The 9,470-nt window shown below is 41.0% G+C and overlaps 1 pseudogene; it reads left to right on the top strand.

The window, feature by feature from the left end:
• Nucleotides 1-493: 493 nt before the first annotated feature.
• LOC118600716 lies at nucleotides 494-612 on the top strand (annotated as a pseudogene).
• Nucleotides 613-9,470: the final 8,858 nt, after the last annotated feature.

The following is a 9,470-nucleotide window of genomic DNA, read 5'->3' as shown; positions in this document are numbered from 1 at the left end:
TCGAGCTGCATGTCATGGCTGTTTTACTGAGTGGACATGAAGTTATATGGGCCTGCTGAGTTTGAGGTGCCCATATGAGACATTTCAATGGTAATGTTTAACAGCAAGTCACATATATAGGTCTAAAGCTGCCGAGAGTAGGCTTGAATGCAGACAAATTTAGATGTTAATTAAACCCAGGGGCGTGGATGAGATTTTTCAGGGAAACGATATAGAGGAAGAGCAAAAAGCCTGGAGAAACAACACAGAGAAAGATCTGCTAAGAAAGAGATTAGGGACATGGTGTAAAAGAAAAAAACTATCATGAGGGTTGGGCAACACAGATACAAATGAAAGATATTGTCAAAATAGAGACATTGTTTAAGATGGTAACCACTTGGAGGTCACATGGGTAAGGACTTGGGGCACAGGAGGCTGAAGTGTAGTTTGGAGGGGAGCAAATAGGGGCAGGTCAAGAAATCCTGCTGTGAAAGGAATAAAGAGGAGCAGCGGGGTCTGCGGCCATGACCCCCTGAACAAGCCCGATCCTGTCTGATCTCGGAAACTAAGCAGGGTCGGGCCTGGTTAGTATTTGGATGGGAGACCACCTAGGAAGACCAGGTATTATAGGGATAAAAAATTAAAAAAAAATAAGGGATTGTGAGCTGACAAGTTCTTTGCAATCTGTGAGGTCAACCAAGGGTTGTTTCGCCTAAAATAAAAAAACAAACAAACGAATGAATGAATGAATGAATGAATGAAAGGAGCGGGTAAAAGGACACAGAATGGAATGAAGGAGGGCATTTTCTCTGAGGAGAGCCTTGTGGCTGCTACACTATGAGTGGGAAGGGTCCACAGAGGAGTGTGTCAAGATAAAGAGAGGATGGCATCTTGAGTCCAAGGTGGACTGGCTCACAACATCCTTCAGCTCCCATGGATTGGATATTCCCTTTTCTACTTTCTACACAGACTGTGGAGGCTGTCCCTCAGCTCATTGAGTCAGCTGCCCTTGATTCATTTGGCTTTCTCTTATCTCTCAGTATACCTGGGTCATATGTTATGTGACGGTTAAGTTCTCAAAAAAATTACTAACAATGGTTAATTTTCTTGAGGAATCACCGAGGCTCAGACCATGTTGGAGACTGACACACTGTTGCAGGAAGCGACACCTGACGGAGGAATTCGGATGCCCAGACAACTGTGTTAGAGGAAGGAGAATTTATTGCTGGCGGAGAGCATTAGGCATTCAACAGACCCAAAGCACGATCTCCCCTTGGTTAGATTTATTACAGTTTATATACTCTCGCTGTGTCCATGCAAAGGGCATGTGATATCTTTGTCTGAGGTTTCACATGTGCCTCATGACTCAGGATGGGAGGGGAAGCTTCGTGTGCAGGGCTGCATGGGGGGATGAATTTCCAGACCACTGGTTTTGCAGAACCCGTGACCTTGGCGTTATCAGCACCATTACAGGACTCTCGAACAGAGAGATGGGACACCTAGGCTATAAGCAGAGAGCAGCACTTACTCATGCTGCCACCTGCTCAGTGGATTCCTATCCAAAGGCTGAGCTCCAATTGTAACATAACAAGCAGTTTTACACAGTCTTATTATTCCTACACTAAGATAAGGAAGAAAATTAGTTGGTTGGCAAGCCATGAATCAACAGATGTGAGCTGGAGAGTCCTTGAGGTGGGGGAGGTAGCTATGGGAAACCATGTTAGCTGGAGAGCACTGGGCAGAATGGGGAGAGAGAGAGCAGTTGTAACTGGCTGTCGGTCATTTCTGCAGGCCCTTTCCTTTGCATTTTTCAGATGCCTCCTTTCCTCTTTCAACACTATTTCTTAAAAAGCCAAAGTAGCCCATTTTTCCTCTAGCATTGGGAGAGTGATTACTTTTCTTTTGAGAACTCAATGAAGGGATCGGCTTGCACGTAGGAATAATATTGCTTGAAAAATGCAAAAAGTGAGCTACTTTGGCTAGAAGAGGCACATAGGAATAATATTGCTTGAAAAATGCAAAAAGTGAGCTACTTTGGCCTGGAAAGGCCTCCAACATGGAGAGCGCTTTCCTTCCCGAGGCTATCTTCTCTGGCATCTTTCTTTGTTGATAATATTGGGGGAGGTCATTAAGAAGATGTGACCTCTGGTTGACCCGTGAGCTGGATGCAGGTGATCTGAGGCTCCTCACCCCCTCCCCATCCTCGGAATGCACGCTCTGCCCGTCAATACCACAATGGGAACCATTTTAAGGATGCATCCTCGAGAGAGCCATGCCTTGTTGAGACCACCTGGATGGTACACATGACCAAATGCCATCGAGGCCTCTGTATAAACTCTTAAGATTCTGGCGGGCGGTTTGGAAACCTACTTGTCTTGTGGACCAAGACGAACCTCGTGAGTAAGTTTTCCTTGCTTCTTAAAACTGCCATCTACCAACCTGAAGTGGCCTTCCTCTTTCTTGCCCCCAGTATACGGGGACAATTTGGGAACCAAGGGATAATCTTAATGCTTTGCTTCCTTCCAAGTATATAAATTTCAAACAATGCTTTGTGATGAAAATTATACAAGAATCAAACATACATTTTACATTGTGTCTTTAAGGAATTAGCTTGTGTTAAATTTATATGTTTCTTCACTATTCTTGTTCTTTGGGCTGTTTTTTCATTCATGTCTGCTCTTGTTCAGGTAATTGTCTATTAATTTATGAAAATATTTTGTCAATTTGGATGTACTATGTTTTATTCTTAATTTCAGTTTGTATCCTTTGCTCTCCAATAATCATTGGAGTGCTAGTTTCAGTATGTTCACGATAACAAAAATGCTTTTGAGAAATATCTTGTTTGCAGAGCAGTTTATATAGCATATGCGTATACTCTTAGTTCTTCCTCAAAACCCAGCTTATCATGGATGAAATTTCTCCCACAACTGTGGGGTCAGCTACAGGCTGGCTGTCAGTAGAGCTGGGGGTGGAGGTGACTGGCACACATGTCTCTCACCCCCCAGCAGGGAGCCAGGGCTTTTGCTCATGGCGATGGCAGGGCTCCAAGGGCTGTAAGGCGTCTTGAGGACTAGCTCTGAACTGACATACCATTGTTTCTGCTACATTCCATTGGCCAGGGCAAGTCACAAAGTGAACCCAGATTCAAGGGTAGGAAAACTGACTCTACCTTTCAATGGGAGAAGTTGTAAAGTCATGTTGCAAAGGGTGAGGCTACAAGGAGGCTATTAAGAGCCATTTTTGCAATTTTGGAAGAAAAATGCTGTCTTCTTCCAGGTCTTCGAAACCTTCATTTTCAAACATTCTAGATTCCTACAAGTTGCCATCTCTAGCTTAGTAGTACCTAAAAATTCCCAATCCATTTTGGTGAGGGGGTAAGTTGTGATAAGAGTTGTCTCTCTAAATGAGGAGCTCTATTATTTACATTATATTGCCCCTCATGCATTACTTACAAGGTTTCCCTGGATGTGTGCACAATTTCTGTGTACATCTTGAGAAATAAATTATATGGGTCTCTTTCACTTTCTCTAGAGAGGTTATAGAGGCAGTAAAAGTGTCCAAATTTGTGAGAAATTGGAATAATCAAGAGTTACCTGTATGGAATGCTGTTAACGACAGCAGTTCACACTAGAGTACTTTTCATCTGAGACACTCAGGATCTGTTAATAGATTAAAAGTGGTAAAAGACACCGATCTAGAGAATTTTCATTATCTTGTGCTTTGAAAACTCAGATTTTCATTGGTTTGAATGGGCCTGAAAATACATTTTTATTACTAGGGGCATAGCAGTCTTCTTAATAAAGCAAGGTGAGTTACAAGGAATCATCTGATGAAGGGTAAATGCACCATATTCCATTTTAAGAAAAATACAATATAAAAGTCTTAGTGTGGAAGAAAATCTTTATATGATCTTTTAAAAAAACCTTAAGAAAAAAAAAAAAAGACATGACACTATATTAAATTTAAAGCCAGTGACTTATAAGTAAAGAAAAGCAAAGACAATCTGATTAGGGCTGTTGTATTGTTCTGGTATTTTTTATGTCTCATCCATTTCTGTGGCCTTTTTTAGATCATAAGCTTTTAGGGCACAGAGAACAACTTCATCTTGATGTAGTACTGAGCAAATGCACCAAGAGGTTCTCAATAAATAAGCATTAAATCGTTAATTCCAGAAGGGGCCTTGAGAAGCCCTCTCTTTACTCCCTGGTCATACCGTTTTAACCAGATTTTTTTTTCTTTTACTCTCAAAATTCAGAGACTCCAAAATCAGAATTTATTTCTCACCTTTGCCTTGTGCTCTGCCATAGACATCTGTAGAGCAGTGTAAACTCTGCTTGGACCCCTTGGCCCACCCTCCTGACCCATAGTTAGAGCTGCTGTAGTAGTGTAATGCTGATCTAAGGGGCTGTCTCGATAGGACTCGACTAGAATGTGCCCTGCTCATTTTTTTTTTTTTTTTTTTTTACACAAAAGCTGGGGTGCTTAATCACTCTGGCCCCCAGTCTTATTTACAGGTTCTGGGGAGGATTAAATGAGCTTGCGTGATATCCAAGTGACTGAGGCAGAGTACATATAGAATGAACCTTTGCTTACTTTTAATTAGTTGCAGAGAAGAACGTGACCCTCAGGATGGCAAGCTTGGCACTTCTCAGACATCATTATGTATATGCCTCTCTTATGGATCTTGTTAAAAGGCAGATCCTGATTCACTAGTTTTGGGCTGGGGCCTGGATTCTGTATTTCTAACAAGCTCCTGGGTGATGGTTGTGTTGCTGGATTGTGGGCCTCAAGTTTCTATCTCCTGCCTTTCTCCCTGTTTCCTAGCAGAGCAATACATCTGCCCCTGAGAGGACAGAAAACATCTGCATTTCTCTCTCAGGCGAGGGGCCTGTACCACCAAGTTAAGGTGGGCAAAAGAGACCTGCAGGCTATGAATCCTGTTCCAGGCTCCTGGAATTGTAGACAGATGGTCTGGCTTTAAAAACTGGCTCTCCCACCCTCTGGCTGTGTGATCTTGGGTAAATCACTTAACCACTCTGTGCCTGTTTTTACATCAGCAACAGGGGATAACAACAGTACCTCCCTCAGGGGATATGGGGATTAAATGAGATAATAGGTGCAAGCCCGCAGCAGTACTGGAATATAGTAAACACTCAGTAAACACTTAGCTCTTATTTTTATTAAGAGACTGGTATTCTTAGAAGATGAGGTGTCAACATGAGTAAATATTCTCTACAACAAAAGTTCCTACAAAAATGTCAGCCTCCTTCTCTCCTGAAGCTTGGACACAGAGGAAAGAAATGGGTGGAGTAAATAACCCCACACTAAGGGCCTGTTACCTCCAGCAAGCAGGTCAAAGGGCTGCTTTGCAGGCCAGTGTGTCAGTCCCTGTCTGGCCAGTCCTTTCCTTTGATTTCTCCCCCTTATCCTCTGTGGGCGGATTCACTCTTTATTGCGAGAAGAGAGAAGGAACTGTGCACTAAAACCTATGCTTACTTGGAAACTTCACAACTTTTTAAATAGAAAAAACTCCGAACCAAGAGAAAGGAACCATTCAGGATGGACTTTAATTGGCTATTAGTGCACTTACTGGGTGGTAGAAATCGCTTGGCCTTTGGCTCCAGACCATGCTGGGCTCCTAGGGCAGGCATTAACAGCTCATTAACGCGCGCCCTGTCACTGCTTTACTGCCTAATTAATACTGCCTGCTTCAGGGATAGGGGAACACAGCTATAAATTAAATGGTTCTATCTATTGCTTCAGCAATGAGGGAGGAAAAAAAAATATTATCACTTCATGCTTGTTGCATTCATGACTGGACTAGAAAATCAGAAGGATCAGTATGGGTTTTAGTTTCTTAATGTTCACCTCAGGGTAGAGAAAGGTCGGTCCCAAACTCAACCCCAAGCTGAGGTCAGAAAGCAGGATTTGATGGTGTGTAGTCATCCCTCAGGTTCCTTAGAGAATCTCAGAAGTATGGGAAGTAGAAATGATCGTGTGTAGGGCAGATTAGCCTCATTCTCCTCCCAGGCTTGAGGAGAGAAACAGAAGAGGAGGAAAAGCACTGTCATGGGCGGTTGGGCAGGTTGTGCACTCTACACATTGTAGACATAGAATATTTGCATATATTATTATGACGACTTTCTGACAGGTGGAAATACATATCTTGAGGAAGTATCTTTTTCTGTTTCTCTTAGAAGACATAGAAGTACTTCTCAATGGGGATGATTTTATCTCCTAGACTATACCTGAGACTGGCGACATTTTTGCGTTTTCACAAATGAGTGGTGTGCTACTGGCATCTAGTGGGTAGAGGCCAGGGATACCGCAAACCAGTCCTATGTTGCACATGGCGATCCGCCGCAACAAAGAATTACCTGCCTCAAAGCTGTGGTTGAGAAAGTCTGGTCTCAAGATAAAGGGGAGCCTGATTCTCATTCTGGCACCTGCTCCCTGCTGGTTCTGGAAGTGTTACTGCTGGAAAGGGAGTGAGCCATTTCTGACTCTACATCCAGAATGATTCAGCAGTCTATAGTGCACCATGTGCCCACAGGGGCCAACATGCCCAGAGGAACTCACGGCTACTTGACAGCAGGGCTATGTCCCAGACAGGGCTGTGGATAACGGCGGCAGCCATCATGAGAAAACTATCTTACATTGGGAGCCCTCAATTCACCAGGCTCAAGTGTTTCTTTCTTCTATCCCATGGGCCTCTGAGATGAGACAGCTTTCCTTCTCTCTCCAAAGCTTCCTACGTTGTGATTCCTTGCCTCTCAAGAGGGGGGCACGTTATCCTCAGATTTGTCTTCCATGCTGCCTCCTAGACTAGTTTTTGAAGGTTTTGTGGATGATCAGTTAGGAGATACAGGTAGAAAACAGAAGACAGAACTCCAAGGCTGGTGCCTGGGTTTAAATCCCAGCTTTTGCATGTGCCAGTTATACAGCCTTGAAAGATTCAATGAACTTTCTGTGCCTCAGTTTTCTTATTTGTAAAAGGAGAATGAGAATAATGCGCCCGTTTCATAGGGCTAAGGTGAGGATCGAGTTAAGACACGCGATGTGTTCAGAGCAGTGTTTGGCATGCAGCAAACACCTTGGAAGTGGTAGCTGTGCCAGGCCTTTTTCCACATTCACTTTTGGGGCACAGTATTCGTTTGCTAGGGCCACCAGACAACAGAAAATACATTTAAAAATAGAAATTTATTTTCTCACACTTCCGGTGGGTGGAAGTCCATGATCAAGGTGTCAACAGGGTTGGTTTCCTCTGAGGGCTGTGAGGGAAAGACCTGGTCTAGGCCTCTCTCCTTGGCTTGCAGATGGCAGCCACCTTTTCACTATGTCCTCACATGGCGTGTTTTTCCTCTGTGGGCATCCCTGGTTGTCTGTGTGTCCTTATCTCCTATTCTTATAAGGATAGGAGTCAGATAGGTTTGGGATCCGCCCTAATGACCCCATTTTAACTTAATTACCTCTTTAAAGACCCTATCTAGAAATGTAGTAACATTCTGAGATACTAGAGATTAGGGCTTCAATATTCAAATTTTGGGGAGAATTAGCTCAGCCCAAACACCTGGCAAAGACCTGGTAACAACACCGACATAGTCCTGAGTGTTTAACTGTGATTCTTAGTGAAAAGAAAGCCATGTAGACCTGGAGGGCATTATGCTAGAGAAAGATGAATACTGAAGATCTCACCTATATGTGGAATCTAAAAAAAACTGAACTCATAGAAACAGAGAACAGATTACTGGTTGCCAGAGGCAGGGAGTAGGGGGCAGGGAAAAGGGTGAAGGTAACCGAAAAATTTTCAGTTACAAGATACATAAGTCCCGGGGATGTAAAGTACAGCATGGTGACTCTGGTTAATACTGTACACCACCCCTTGATTTATGTGGATGATCCGTTCCATGGGTCTTTTTGTTTTTTTTGTTTTTTGTTTTTTGTTTTTCATGGAAGAAAACCACGTAAAAAGAGTCCACCAGCATGAAAAAAAAAAAAAAATGACCTAAAGAAATAGGTCCATATAAGCATATAAGTTTTAAAAATATTTATTTCACATATTTTCATTAAAAAATTCTTTAAAAAGTTCAGAAAAATCAAAATAGATTTTATTCGCTGTCGGTGTTTTACTGTAATCTAAAGCAATCTGCCTTCTCTTTTTAATTGGCACAAAGTTGCCGTCTTCATCGCGTGAGATATTTGGAAGCACTACTTCAGTTTCATTATTAATGTTTATGTTTTTGGATGATCTTTTTCCAACCTTATCTTTTGCTAAGTTTTCATAAATTCTTTGATATTCATTGCAACATTAAAAAAATCTTTTCAAAATTTTAAGGTTCATTGGATGTTTGGATCAACATCCAGAACTACAGTTTCCAGTTTTGTGGCCAGTTGAAGGGCTTTGCAAATAATTTCTGCAGTGAGCGAAACTGGCGCAAGTTCACTCTTGTATTCACCAGCAGGATGAGCTTCAGATAGTAAGTGAATTAATTCATTATCTGTTACTTCGTGATCAACCAGTAATTTGTTATTATCATCTATATACAAATCGTGAAAGCCTTCTTCTTCAAATTTATTTAGGAAATTAATAATGCCAGTTAATCCCTCTTCAGTTGTTGAAACTGTATTCCCTGGAACAACCAGCACGCATTTAAAGTTGATGGCTTTATATTACTCAAAGCTAAAGCGATATTCTTGATATAACTTAAAATTGTGTATTTATTTCAGGCTTCTGTAATAGCAAGTAATTCATTATCTTCGTTTATTAAATATAAACTCTAAACTCTGTTATAGTAAAATTTTGTTTAATATAATTAATTATAAATATGGAAATAATGTTCTGATTTAAAGGTTGGATCAAGGAAGTTATATTTGGTGGCGAATATGCAACTTTTATATTTGGATGTTCTAAGTTATGTAGATGACTAGGGGCATCATCTAAAAGTGAAAGTATTTTAAAAGGAAGACATTTTTCCTTCATATAATTTTCAGCTCCTACAGCAAAACATTTGTGAAACTAAACCTGAAAAACATCAGTAGTCACCCATGCTTTTTTATTTGCCATCCAATGAACGTGAAGATCATTAATAATTGTGTGTTAGTAAGTATTACTAACTTTGTATATTGCTGAGTTAAGCTAATTTTTTTTTTTTTTTTAGGAAGAGTAATTGCCAATAATGGAAATGAAAAGAAAGAACCTCATAAAATAATACTATGTGAATGGACACCGTTTATAAAAAAGTCCCTGTAAACAGGGGAAATAGTTAATGTATATAAAAAAAAATCTCACATAAAAAAATACCACATAAATTAAGGGATGGGTTTATTGTATTCTTGAAAGTTGCTGAGAGGGTAGACCTTAAAAGTTCTCATCACATAGAAAAAAATTGCTATCATATGAAGTGATGGATGCTAATTAAACTTATTGTAATCATTTTGCAATATGCATACATACATCGAATCATTTCGTTGTATACTTGAAATGAATACAA

This window comes from Rousettus aegyptiacus, unplaced genomic scaffold, assembly GCF_014176215.1.
Source record: "Rousettus aegyptiacus isolate mRouAeg1 unplaced genomic scaffold, mRouAeg1.p scaffold_m13_p_3, whole genome shotgun sequence".
Lineage (NCBI taxonomy): Eukaryota > Metazoa > Chordata > Mammalia > Chiroptera > Pteropodidae > Rousettus > Rousettus aegyptiacus.
This window is presented reverse-complemented; position numbering and strand designations above follow the sequence as displayed.